The sequence below is a fragment of the Pseudopipra pipra genome, chromosome 2 (genome assembly GCF_036250125.1).
Source record: "Pseudopipra pipra isolate bDixPip1 chromosome 2, bDixPip1.hap1, whole genome shotgun sequence".
NCBI classification, from domain to species: Eukaryota; Metazoa; Chordata; class Aves; order Passeriformes; family Pipridae; genus Pseudopipra; species Pseudopipra pipra.
In genome coordinates this window covers 16,786,158-16,800,569 of record NC_087550.1, presented here as the reverse complement: position 1 = coordinate 16,800,569, position 14,412 = coordinate 16,786,158, and the positions used below count along the sequence as shown (strand labels likewise).

At 40.2% G+C, this 14,412-nt stretch overlaps 1 protein-coding gene across 2 annotated transcripts in view; it reads right to left on the bottom strand.

Annotated features, from left to right (window-relative positions):
- Window positions 1-13,448, bottom strand: part of BACH1 (BTB domain and CNC homolog 1) — a 29,989-nt gene extending 16,541 nt beyond the window's left edge. For both annotated transcript variants that reach the window (XR_010427996.1, XM_064644042.1), the window contains exon 1: window positions 13,303-13,448. The gene's annotated coding sequence lies outside the window, so the exon portion shown is untranslated. The remainder of the gene's footprint in view (window positions 1-13,302) is intronic.
- Window positions 13,449-14,412: the final 964 nt, after the last annotated feature.

Sequence of the window (14,412 nt, the reverse complement as noted above, 5' to 3'; positions counted from 1 at the left end):
ATTATTTGTCATGTTTGTTACAAGTTAGCTTTCCTAATGAATCACTATGATTCAAATCACATGACAATGGAATCTCACCACTTTTGTGACAGACCAAAGTTCTCAAATAACAGTATTCATTGGATAATAAACAACAGTAAAAGTTATACAATATTTATAACTTTGAAATAACTTCAAGACAGTTATATATTAGTTTATTCCTGAACTTCCTAGTATTTGCAAAAAAAAAAGAGCTAGAAAGAAGGCAGCTCTGCTTGAGAGTGCAAAATCTGACAGCATTTCCAAGTCTGATTTTTACAATGTATCTCTCTTTCAATTGAGTCCTTCCCATTAAAAGGAAGGAAAAAAAGATTACTAAGAAGTGCCCTCACATCTAGAGCTTGATCAAGAAACCACAGTCAGATCTGGAACTATCCAGAAAGGAAAATATATTACTAATGAAAAGTTTTACCTCAACGAACCAAACATTTAGATTACACTTCACTAGTCACCCCAGAGTTTCTGTAACTGAGCACAGCTGTGGAGACTAAGTTCAGCTGACACGGGACTACCCCATCACCCTATTGCTCAACAGAGGCTGTAACCATCTGCCAGCTCCCAACAACAATAAAACTGTAACCAATGTAAATCCTCAAGTTCCAAATGTGGGAAACTTTCACAACATGGGGAGGGCGGAGGATATGGGCACATTTAAATACACTGTGGAAAAAAACCCAAAACACTCAGACTGCCAGCTATGCTCCTGGTTACTCACTACTCAACCCATTTTCATGGCACATAGACATTTTTAGTGAACTTTTGAACAGAAAGAGGGAAGAAAAAGATCCATTTCCAATGGAAATAGTAACACTGCACCAGTTTGGATCCCGGCAAAGTGTATAGCATCAGCATCACCTGCCCTTCCCATTTCCTTATGGAACACTGCACGCTCAACTTCACCAACAGAATGTACAAATGTATTGTGAAAATAAAAGTTGAGGAAAAAAACCCCAAAAGTTACACAACTGTGAGCTTTCCCCACTGAGAAGTGGCAGGGGAAAGTCCTATATACCATACACTGTTAACCATAAAGGGCTTGTTTTTGGTAGGAAACAGTTTAAGTGTTTTCATATACTTTATAACAAGATTCGTTAACTTAGGAAATACTTAATTTCCAATCAATTTAAATGTGATTAATTCCCCATGAAACTGCTATTCATGACATTCTATTCTTACAAGAGCTTATGAGAAGTAAGCAGTGCAATATAAATTATATATTTCTAATTTGTTTGCTCCATAGCCATAACTTATCATATTCCTCAGATATTACAGCACACACAGTTTAACAAGCTCTGTATTTGTTATAAGAAGGTAAAAAAAACACAGCAAAAAGGAACAGGACAAAATGAAAAAGCTGAAGACTAAATCCAGGGTGGTGGGAACACAGGGAAATACTATAGATGAGGACATATTTTGGGTGAACACCTCAGCAAAACTCACGAGGGAGATTACAGCTACAGACAAGCCTTTAAATGTCTTTTAAGAAAGAACTCTCAGACAGATAGCACATGTATCATATATGCTGCTTTTGGTTTTTCCCTTATAAACAGTTCCAATATTCAATTCAGTTCATTACACTTCCACAGCATGGAAGGCTAAAAGGAATACTAGTTCCTTTTAGCAATGTATGCAGAGAACACTCAACCCTCCTTTTCACTTATCTTCACAAGGCACGCACCATGTTTTCAAAACAGCTTGTGGAGTACTTGAAACACTGATAGAGAGCTTCCAATGTTGCAGCTGCCAAAAAAAACCCCCTAAAAAGCAGCTTTCAGCAGTCAAACACCACCTTCTGTTACTTGAAAAGCGAATTAAATATTTAGTTTGAGCATAACTCAATTTAACACGTTACTCTGATAGAATGTTGTACTTCCTAATGTGAAGATTTCATCAGCCAAGTTACGTTCCTGCTATATTTAAACAGAATGAAAGGTTTTTTGAGGCATTCATAATATATAATGCAGCACTTAATAAGCATTTCAAATTTTAAACGAACCTTTAAAAAAAGACCCAACCCCCCCACACCTCTACACTACAATCAAACACGAAATTTCTCTCAGTCTTCTTTGTAAAATCTAATTACTGTCATACAAGATAAAAAGAAATCAAAAGGAAAAGAACCAGAAAACTGAAAGTGCTGGTGAGAACAAAAAGCATCAAACAGGAAAGGGAAACTGTAACCATTGTAAAAAGCTGTAACACTTAAGAGAAGTAACATTACTACATTTATTATAGTACCTGTCATGACAGCCAACTAGATTTTCCACTGCAGTGAGTACAAAATAACTTGCCTATAACTAGATATTTTTATAGACATATCCACAACAAGAATACTTACTGTTACACCAAAAAGTACATCTCTTCTGTAAACTGTTTAATTTCTCTTCTACCCTAACTGTTCTTCTAGAACACTGAGAATTCTTAAAATTAGTTTTATCTATGGATGGACGGACAAAAGATGGGGAAAGGTATGAAGCAGAGAAAACAATTCAATAATGTTTTTTAAAGAAGTTTTATAAAACTTAAAAGCTCATGCTGCAACTGTCCTATAAGGAGAGGCCCTTCTGGGCTTTTTTTGTCCATTTTACATAATTTAATTTTCTATAAATATTATTTATCAGATTTTTTTCCACTCTCAGATAATTCATTTGTAAGCAGCAACAAATTACTAAGGAAAACTGACACTACAAATAAGACTAATTATTTCCTTGTAAACCAGCCTAAAACTCCTCTTCTATCATACTATTTTTATTTTAAAAATAACATTTAAGTAAAGAAAACTAAGAGTAGGCACAAGTAACTTGTAAAAGTATTCCAAAATTCAGCAGATAACTATACATCTAAACCACTCTTCACTGAGTGTCAACAACCACATGATTGAATGCAAAAGATTCTAAAAAACCTCCCCAACATGCAAGAATATTCATTAAGATATTTGTTACAGCCGTTACCATCAAAAATATGGGAAGCCCAAAAAGATCTTCCAAAACTTAAAACAGTCCTTACAGTAGAGGTTGAAAGGATTCAAGAAGAAACAACATGAAAGCTCAGTAACTACAAATAATCCTCAGTTAATGGAAGAAAACTAGTACTGTGAGTACAAGAGCATTCCTCAAATTCCTCTCACCTGAAACTCTGCACACCTAATAACCCCATACTCTTGAGAAGGGGCACAGAAATGAAAAAAAATAAAGTGAACATAAACACACACTAGTATAAAAACCACATAAACACTTGCAATTCAATCAATCAACACAACCAAGCACGCTAATATGAAGTTTCCATTCTTTATCAGGCAGTGATTTTGAGATAAATAACATTTTGCCTAAGGACATTCATTCATGACACCTTCTAAGCACTGGCTATAAAACTTTATTCTGCTTTACTGAAGAGAAGTAACTCAATTTTTTCTCTGTACTAGCATACAATTGTGGAAACTATGCCCAACAGTCCCATAAAATTACTGCATCTTCGGTAAATGTAGACATCTCCACATCCAGATATATACATAGTTATTTTTAAAGAACATATAAAATACTTAATGAAAATCAGTACTGCAAACACATTTAAAAAAAGAATACAGATTTGCTTAAGTACACAGTACAGAGACCAGAGCAAGAAGCCTATCAAGACTCATTGTCAGATCTCATCCAAGGCTCATTTTTCTCATGCCTTTAAAGAAAAAAAAAAGAACTATATATTCCAGAGATGATAATCAGGTAAAGCTAAAAAAACCTGTAGTTGCTACATTACGGAAGAAAAATAGTAACAAAAGAGGTAACACTGTTGAGGAATATGGCTGGTGCAGGCAGAGTGTAAGAGCAGGAACACAGTAGCAGGACAGTACTCACAGCAGTGTGGTGTATTTCTCATCCACACACATACAGATCTGGCACAAGGTAGATAAACTTTCATGCTCAGCAGTACCACTGCACCCAACATCCTGTGGGCAAAAAGTGTTCTGCGATTGTTGAAGGAAGCTGTAAAGCATCAAGTTGTCACCAAAGCTGACAAAGGCATGCAGAGAAACCAGCTTACCTGCAAAAAGAACTGCCTGATGTTTAAATATTGTGTCTTACCCCAGTAAGACCTGGAATCCAATCAGAGAATACAAACAGTGCAGGCTATCTGTGGTGAGTTACCAGTGGCGCCATGGTGCTGGTTTTTTTGGTGTTGAATTATGCTAAAACCAGCCTGGTTCTCCAAACTCCAAATACACATCCTGCTTTTTGTAGTTGGATGTGACAGATAAGCTGGTAGCTGGCCTGTAAACTTGTGCCTAGCAATCAATCACTTTATATGACACAAGTCCAGTCCCCTTTCCTACAGTCAGGTTCTTCTTACTTTACATCCTTCTTGGGGTGCATGTGTGGAGATTCCTCCCTTGAGTGGGGATGCCCTCCAAAGAGACTCTTCAAGGCTGAGCAAAAGAGATCTCCCCTCAAGCACTGGTATGGGTAGGTTACATAAAATCTCTACTTAACAGTTATTTCTTTTTGCTAGCTTTAATATTATTGCTTTAACATAGTGCACTATCTTATATCACACTACTAGTAGTTTTAGCATTTATATCGTATAGTAAAAAATTCTGATTAAGATCTTTTGTCTGATCATTTGTAATAATAAATAATTCATTTTGTATAAATATTCTCATTTTGCCAATCATTAAAACCTGTAGGACAAAAGTGGTTCAATCACACCTCTGTAATTCCTTAAATTTAAACAGTTGACATAAATCTGTGGCTGATTAGATTCAGCCACACTTGGACTCCTCTCTGAGGAGAAGTTTAGAAAGCAAGGGAGTCCTTTCTGCACCTCGTGACTCAACAGCAGGGCTTTTTTAAATAAATTTTGCCTAAGCTTTCCACTCCCACCCAAGACAAACTGGTGTAGTCAGCAGGATGGCAAATTTTGAGAAGCAGACAAAAAGCTTAACAAAATTTTTATGGAGGCACAACATTGCTGAAAACAAAAATCAGGGACCTGGTAAAAGAAAAAAAAAAACCTGGTAAGGGAAAAGGTTTCACAACTGAATTGCCAGAGAGCTGAAGCTGTAGAGAAAGGAGATAAGCTAATTCAATCTTTGTTTAATTTGGCTGAATCTTTGGCTGAAAACTTGAGAAACCCGTTCAACAGGTTGTCTCTTAAATTCAGACAATACATACTCCTGGAAAGTTCTGTACTGCATTTCACAAAAAATGCTGTACACTTTTGAATAACATACATAAATATAGAAATCATGTATTATATAAATAATACATAAATTTTTATCTGATATAGTAAAGTCACAATAATAGAACCAGTAAAAGCTTTTTACAGTCGGTCTTCCCAGTAAACCACTCCTGAAAATCCGAATTTGACATAGTACCACTTTCTCAAGTATTTAATGCAGAGAAGTAATCTTCAATACACAAAGGACAGCAAAACACACAATGTATGGATACTGACAGAGTGTTCAATATGAGCATTTGCTTTTTTTTTTGTGCTGTTGAGCCCAAACTTCACTGCCATCATGAATAAGTCCTGGTTGAAAAGAGCTGATAACAAACAGAAATCCCATTCAAAGGGAAAAGTTATACAGCTAACAAGAAGCAACAGCAATGAGATGCAGTTGTTAAGACAAAATTCAAAATATTAGAACAATAAAGCAACTGTAATATTATTAGTCAAAATAGCATTAACTCAAACATTAACACCAGCAACAACTATCCCAAATTATTGTCACCTATCCAGATGTCCACTGGACAACAACCAAAGAATTCCAGCTTTGCTTTGGAGAATTTCTAAAACATGAATGCTTTGTCCAAAATATTTTATTAATAATTAATGCCAAACATACAAGATCATAAAAGCAATCTAAATACATAAAGCATACTATTAATTAACTGCATTGAATAATAGTAAGAACTTCTTTAAACTTTGAATGAAGACAGACAGAATATCTTGTATTTTGCATCAGTGTTAGGAAATCTCCCAAAATACCATATAGTTTACTACTAAGCATTCTGCTAACTTAGAAAATGAGTCAGGTAACACCAATTCTGTATGCTTATAGCTGGTTTATTGTATACTTGCATCACTGTTTCTGAACAAAGACCATAAAAGTAACAGCTGAAGGTGTTCCTGTCTGCCTATAACAGCTGCCAGGACCTTTACCACAGAATAACATACATTAATTCAGCTAACAGAGGTAAATTTAGAATCCTCAAACACCACAAACCCAAAAGGTTGAGATTTCAGCATACAAAGGGGTATGATTTACATCTAAGGAGAGTGTTTTGAACATTGATTCAGCTGACGCTGGAATGATCTGCATTAGAAGAAAATTCACAACTAAAAAGAATGAATGAGTCACAGAAATGAGCTCCATGAGCTCTGAGACTCTAAGGCAAACAGCCAAAGAATAATAAAATGGCCCTTAAAACAGGATACAGATTTGAGAGTGCAATTTGCTGTCCCTTCTGCTTCTGTTTACATTATGATACCTGTGATTTGTGTACAGTTTTACCAAAATGCTTTTTGAACATTCTGAGTTTGAATGGTTCAAGTGTCCTTAAAAATATGAAATCAGAACACAGAAACCCATGGAAATCAATATTGGTCATGCCTCTATTACTTTGAAGGCTTACACTTTCAGGAAAAACATAGCTTATTATAACTTACAGTCTTAACACTTGGCACTAAATCCAAGGACCTGGAAGAGAAAATCCAGCATCTAATGGTCACCAAGATACAATGGGAACCCCAAATTCAGAGGCAGCATTCATCCCTACATTTGCTCCCCACACATCAAAGTTTATCTTCCAAATCCTTTTTTCCCCCTCCAAATTACAGGTTTTTGGAGACAGCAGATGGAAGAGCAGCATAGACTGGAGAAGGTTTTGATACAGAAATTGTTTGATACTCTTTCTCTTCTCCTGGAAAGCTGAGAACCAGCCACTCCAGGAAGCTGAGCAGAGCTGGTTCTGCCATCCAGCAAGACCTCACTGTGCCTGTGCAGGACCAGTAATCTCCTCATCACCAGATGAACTTTGAAGAAAGGACTCATCCTAACGCACCCAGATTCAATCAAGTCTAGCATCCAAACCTAACAATTGCCTTTCAAAGACTCACTGTCAAATAAAACACAGGAGTCTACCTTGTTACCATCAACAGTTAACATGCCTAAGAGCAAGTGGGGCAATAAACCAGAAAAAAAAAAAATTGACCTGTTGTCCTTCTGTCTTAAGCTCCACTAAGACAGCCATGGTACTAGCAAGAACCAAGCAAAACCACATCAGCGACAGGAGTTACATCCTGTGAGGTCACTGCTTTCTCTTAAAGAGCAACAGCCTCTTATTTTCCATCAACAAATAAATCCTTTTCTGATATCCTATAAAGAAGAGCTAACCTTTAATTACTAGACTCTGATATCAATTACACAGCCCTACTATGCAAATCAACTCAGTTTACACACATTTGGTTTTTTTTTGATCTTCACCTACCATAAACTTCCTGTATGAGATCCAGCCAGAAGTTACCCAAATTACTAAAAATGTAAACAAAACCCTGTTCCTTAGTCTTTATTTTGTGAACAAGCATCCGCTAATGCCACACTGGACATCAATCCTCTGTAGCAAGCACAGTCACAATGACACATCACAGTGTCATTTGTACACAGGTAAAGTTCTGAAATAAGAGAGAGCACAGAGCAAAGCTCCCCTTCGTAGTAGCTGCAGAACGTGGGCAGGACACCCCTTGGCTGTCACTGCTATCTGAGCTGGCTGAACTTGGATATCCGGATGTAAATTCAGTTGTGCTCACTATCATGATAAAACCAGCAAGATTAATTTATCACCTAGCAAACAATAAAGGTCTGTTCAGTTATCACCATGCTTATAATGCATCTGTATTCTTGGAACACTTTAAATTCTTGAATAGTTGGAAAAGAGACAATTGTAGACCCCCAAAAACATAGCTTGGAGAAAACACCCCCGTTGCTATCCCTAACTCTTACGCTGACCTGTTGAGTAAGTTGCAGCACGTCACTCATGTCTGTCAATTCTCTCATGGTTGACACATTTACTTTAGCCTACAAAAAAATTTCTGTCATCCGCAGATGTGAAGTCCAAAGGGACAACTATCATTTAGATAGTCTGTCACAAGACAGTTTAGATAAGAGACAGTTTATTCAAAATACACTGCACAGGCTTTTTTTCTAAAGTTTTATCTCTCTGTCCTTGCCCCCAGCTCTCTCTCCTTTTAAGGAAATAGTTACATTACAGACAAAAGCCTACAGCAATTAATAGCTGCTGATTCACATTATGCTGACAAAGAATGAACAAGCGTTTTGGTGTTCATGCTCATTGCTTCTTCATCTTTAGTTCAAAAAGACTGTAACAGAAAAAAAAGTGATAAAAAAGCAAAAACTAAGCTTTGCTGCCCGGAGAGCAATGCTTTCTCTTTCAGAAAAAAGTACATTTAATCTTCAGATATTAGCACACTGATAATTCTAAATTGCATTCTTTATTTATCATCCAGTCTAACACCTGGATGATATTACTCACAGCTTAATTACACAAATGAGCCTTTCAAAAATTACCAGGCTGTATTTTTGTAACATAATTCTTACCATAGCATTTGGACTCTTGTCAAGTCACAAGCTAGTATAAAAAAGAATCACAGGAAGTCTGGCAAGTTTAAAGTCTTCTCTGAGAGTCTTAATTTGTTTTCCAGGTTTTAAGCCTGAACATACACTTTTTAAAAAAAACATCTGCAAGCTGTATGAGAACTCGGGACGTGGGAGGGACTTGGGGGGCTGGAACCTGAGCATACAAGACTCCAGAAGCTGTGACTTTAAACGGGGAAAAAAAAAATTGATACCATGTAACAACAGATTTCCCACAGAACAGAAGTCTGAAAAGTTTCCCTCAGAGGATGACACAAAGTAGTCCATATCAAAGCAAAAATAAACAAAAATTACTACTTTGCAGTTTACCATTATTTTAGACAACTAATAGTTTAATTTTTGGATCAGGGCTGAAAATCATGGTGTGGGATTTGGTTTGTTCACTGCTAGGAAATGAAATAGGCATGAGGAGATTTCAGAGACTCCTTTGCAGCAAAATTCCAGTACTTATAGCCCTTCGTATTCAAAGCAAGTTACTCTGCAAAGAGAACAAAAATGCTCTGACTTCAGAAAGACCTTTAAAAAAACCCCAAAGCACTTAACAACAACAAAAATAACCACAAACATAACACTCAAAAAACGTAAGTAAAAACTGGTTTTATTTTTTCTTAAATAAGAACTAGGTTAGATAATAAAATATTCACTTAGGATGAGAAAAGCACACACAACTAAAATCTACTGTCAACTCCTGCCTTTTCTCAGAGGACAAATACCTTTGCATTTAGAGCTACATATTCTACTCTTTGCCACAGTTAAACAAACCACACAAATTATCTTGATTTAATAACTGTCATAAGCCTTTACAAGTATGTACGTCAAAATATTTATGATGAATACTAAATTAACCATCTGTGGTTCTAACGTATTTTACTCTAACTTAGAAGGACACAAGAAAGAACCTGTGAAAACTGAGAAGCAGTTATACTGGCAAATCAAAGAAAATATGGTTTGGAAATTATATTTAGAATCTCATTTCTGGTATTATCTGTTTAACTCTGATTTGTTTCCACAACTGCCCTTCACAATATGTGAAACTGAAAAAAAGCCTGCAGATATTTTAGACATAAATCAGAAAGAACTTCAGAAACATTTCTATGAAAACAGAACAGCACAGATTCATCAGAACTGACAGTATTTATATAACAATAAAGAAAACAAAAAATGTGCAGAAAACCAGACTTCAAATAGTAAGGCTAGTAAAGGTCTCTGCCAAATCACATAAAGCTGTGTTTCAGTCTTCCCATCATTTCCTATCTTACACACAATGTCAAGAGACATGGTCATACTAGCTGAGCTGTGAATAAGCATTTTTGGGATGGTACCACATTAAAATACTGATATCCAAAATCTGGGGCACCCAAACTCTGAAGGATGTGGATCTTCTGGAGCGAGTCCAGAGAAGGCCATGAAGATGCTCTGAGGGCTGAAGCCCCTCTGCTACGGAGACAGGCTGAGAGAGCTGGTTGTTCAGCCTGGAGAAGACCCCAGAGTGAGCCTAAAGGGGCTCCAAGAGAGCTGGAGAAGAACCTAAGACAAAGGCATAGAGTGACAGGACACAGGGCAATGCTTGCCACTGACAGAGGGGAGGGTCAGCTATTAGGAAGAAATTCTTTCCTGTGAGGGTGGTCAGGCCCTGGCACAGGTTGCCCAGAGAAGCTCTGGCTGCCTCACCACTGGAACTGTCCAAGGCCAGGTTGGACGAGGCTTGAAGCAACCTGGTCTAGTGGAAGATGTCCTTACCTATGGCAGGGGGGTTGGAACTAGGTGATCTTTAAGGTCCCTTCCAACCCAAACCACTCTAGGATTTTGTGATTCAACAACCTTAAAAGAAATGTAAACAGGGAGTGCAAATGGCATATACTTACTTATCAAAGTATTTGACAATGGGCCAAGACTGGAATCCAAACACCTACAAACATTATGTTGACAGTTCAAACGAAGTCATTCACAAACAAAATATCTCAACACGATTCTAAAGATTAATTGAATATTCTTTAAGACACAGGCTCACATTTAAAGACATTTTGAGTTACTGATACCCTAGGCTACACCTCTTCCACTCTCCAAAGTATGCCTAATCATTAAACTCAATTGATATGTATTTCACCAGTGTTTCTAAAGTCAATTTACCCCTCATAGCACATTTCCCCCTTTTTAAAGCTTCAGTAGCTTATTGGTCAGTTGAGCCTTATTCTAACCAGCTAACTCACATTTATACAAAATACAACATTTTCCCTTTGTATTACTTAACAACACCAAAACTGCCTTCTTTCTTAAAAGGACATTAACTGAAAAGAACTGCATATGGAGACAGAGTGACTTTTGTGATATAGCCTATGATTTGTTACAGCAAAGTAAGCCTTTCTATTGCTTTTTTTCCCCTCTCCAGACTGCTTATCTCTGAACCAGAGGTGGGGGCAGGGAAAGCTGCAGGTGGGTCCTCACACCTCATCCCCACTGTGGTCATACTAGGCTGAATTAATACAACTTAATGATTGTTTCAGCAGTTAAGTTTGGCTCACTCAAGGTTTTGCTCCTACCCACATTTGCACCAACTAACATGGTATCTATGTTTAACCATGGATAGCATATAAACAGGACTTACATTATAAATACCACAAAGGTTTTTCCTACCCCCCATGAAACTTCCAGTGATCGAATTCTAGGGGACAATTAAAATGCCAGCACTCAGACACAAATATGAACCCTCTGACTGATCTAACACTCCTTTCCCCCCCCCCAGCATGCTCGGTGCAGGGAGAAAGACAACTATGATTAAAAAGAAATTTACAAAGAATTCACACAACCACTTTGATTATCAAGACTAGGAAGGTGGGGATGACATGACAAGGAGACTTGTTCAGCTATGTTTCCCTAAACCATAGGGCAGAGTTCTTTGGGATTTGTGCAACTCACGTGCAAAGACATGTTTATTCTACACCTACCAAGAGTGCCACCTGATCCAAAGAATCAGTTAAAGGGTATGGGTTTTAATACTAGACCATTCTTATCCAAACATGACTTTATTACTCTTCAAAATATCCTTTGGGTAAGAATTTTAGAACCTATTAAAAGCAAGTAAACATTTAACACACTAAGATCTTGCATATTATTGCATATAAACCACTCAAAGATACAGCTGATGGAAGTTAAACCTCCACATTAGCACTTTGGTTAGAATCAGGAGTGTGCTAACAAAGCAAACTTCCCACACATCCCACTTACTATGCTTTTGTTCACTTCACAAGGCACATTCAGATAATTCTTTTTTAGAATAAATTGGGAAATGTACTCTAGATGTTCTAAAGAATTCCAAATCCCAAGGTATTCAGCAGTCACCACGAAGGAAGCCCTTCTGAAAAATAAATGAAGTGGATATTCTGTTTTCAGCAACAACTGTTTCTCTCTGCAAATCTGCCTATTTTGGGCCTCATTGCTTGCTAGGGTACACACAGACTTACTTGCATGTGTTAGGTCATGCCATTTAAGTCACCTTTAAAGTTAAACTCATATTACAAATCATATTTCATGGTTTACTTTAGATGCTTTAATTCAGACTCACCATGTTGACAGGAATATACTCCTTCATTTTCTTTGCAGTGCAGTATAATACTCAAAATTGGACTCTGTATACTCGAGCATTCAGAGTGCTGCATAACCGTAATTTACAATGTTTCTGGACTGCAATTATTCCATTACTACAGCCAATGTTTTTCACACACAGAAAAACCACCTTCCTAAAGCGCCTCAAATTAATGTGTCTGTCAAAAAATACTGTATATACAGTTACCTTTACTGCTAGAACATTTTCTCTGTCCTTTTTTTAATCCAACAAGCATTTGGAGAACCGAGTTGTATATGAATTTGGGTTTATTGTTATACCGTCATACTAAAACCGATAAATATAATTCGACAGAAAAGCAAGTGACAGTTCTGTTACAGAAAAGCAGGTGATGGTTGTTTTGTGATTACTACATTTTCACCGTGCCTCAAAACATGCCAAGTATCTCACCGCACAGAACAAGACGGACAGGATTTGTATCCCGTTGTTTACGGTCTAAAATAAACCTTCCCCGGCTCCAACGAAGGAAAACAAACACCGAACGCTCCAGCCGCACGTTTCACCCGGGCAGAGCGGGGTTCCCGCAGGATTCCCAGCGGGGCTCAATTGCCCCTTTCGAACAGTACCAGGGAACGCGGCGTGGGAGAGTCACGCCTGTGTCACCGGGGCACAAGGGCACTCGCGGAAACCAGGGACGAGGAACGACGGGGCGCAGGCCTCGGGCGAAGGGAGGCAATGCCCGCCGGAGGGACAGCCAGCGCTGACAGGGCGCCTCCGCCGCCGCCAAGGGCGAGACCCCCCGGCCCTACGCGGGCCCGGCCGCGGCGGGACGGGTGGCAGAGCGTGTGTTGGCGGAGGGGAGGGGAAAGGGGCCGCATGACCGACACCGCCCCCGTGAGCGCGGCCTGACCCTCCTCGCCGCTCCCCGCGCCCGGGCGGCGCTGCCTTCGCCCCCCACCGCCAACCCCTCGACGGGCACCGGCCGCGCACGCGCCCTCCCGGCGGCGGCCGGTTCGGTCCGGCCGGGCTTTACCTCGGTGCCTGCCGCCGCGGGCCGGGGGACAGCGCCGTCGCTGCCTCGCCCCCTTCCTCCTCGCCCCGCCGCCGCTGCCCGGGCTCCGCCGCTCCCGGCACGGGCACGGCCCGACTGCGGCGCGCGCCGTCAGGTGACTGCCCGCGGGCACCGCCCGCCGCCCCCCCGCGCGCGCACGCCCCGCCCGCTGATTGGGCGCGGCGCTGCCCGCCGACGCGCAGCCGCCCACACCGCCGCCTGCTGCGCATGCGCGCCGCCGGGCGCCGCCAGCCGGGGCAGCGTCGGGTCCTGCCGCCCCCCGCCCGCTCCGCAGCGGCCTCTCTGCCTCTCCTTCTCTGTCTCTTCCTCTTTCTCTCCCTCCCTCTCTTCCCCTCCACCTCCCTCTTCCTCTCTCCGCTCCCCTCTCCCACTTTCCTGCCTCCGTCCCTCCCTTTCTCCCTGCTGTTGGCATGGGCGCTTAGCGAGCTGTTAAATTCCGTCTACCTTTTTATTCGAGGACACCAGTGAAGGCAGCTTTCTCCAGAAGCTCCTGAATAAAACATTAATGATGGCAAAAGGTGCCAGGAATACTGATGGGAATTTAATTGTTACGAGATTTTAACCAAGTTTAACAGCTTTGTTTGCATTTGAGTGATTGCTTTCATGCCTTGTAAAATAAAGCAAGAAGAATCATACGATCTGTTTTACACCGTATTTAAGTGTCACGTAAGTTTTTCCGGCTGTTTCTGCACTAGGCTTTCAGTTCTGGCAGAGGTTAACACCGTGTGAGGCTGAGGGCACTTGGTCTGTTCAGCTGGAGAAGAGGAGGCTGAGGGGAGACCTCATTCCAGTTACAACTTCCTCGGGAGGGATGAGGAGGGGCAGGCACTGATCTCTGCTCTGTGCTGACCAGTGACAGGACCCGAGGGAACGGCCTGAAGTTGTGTCAGGGGAGGTTTAGGTTGGATATCAAAGAAAGGTTCTTCCCCCAGAAAGTGGTTGGGCACTGGAAGAGGCTCCCCAGGGAAGTGGTCACAGCACCAAGCCTGACAGAGCTCAAGAAGTGTTTGGACAACACTCTCAGGCACATGGTGTGACTCTTGGGGATAGTCCTGTGCAGGGCCAGGAGTT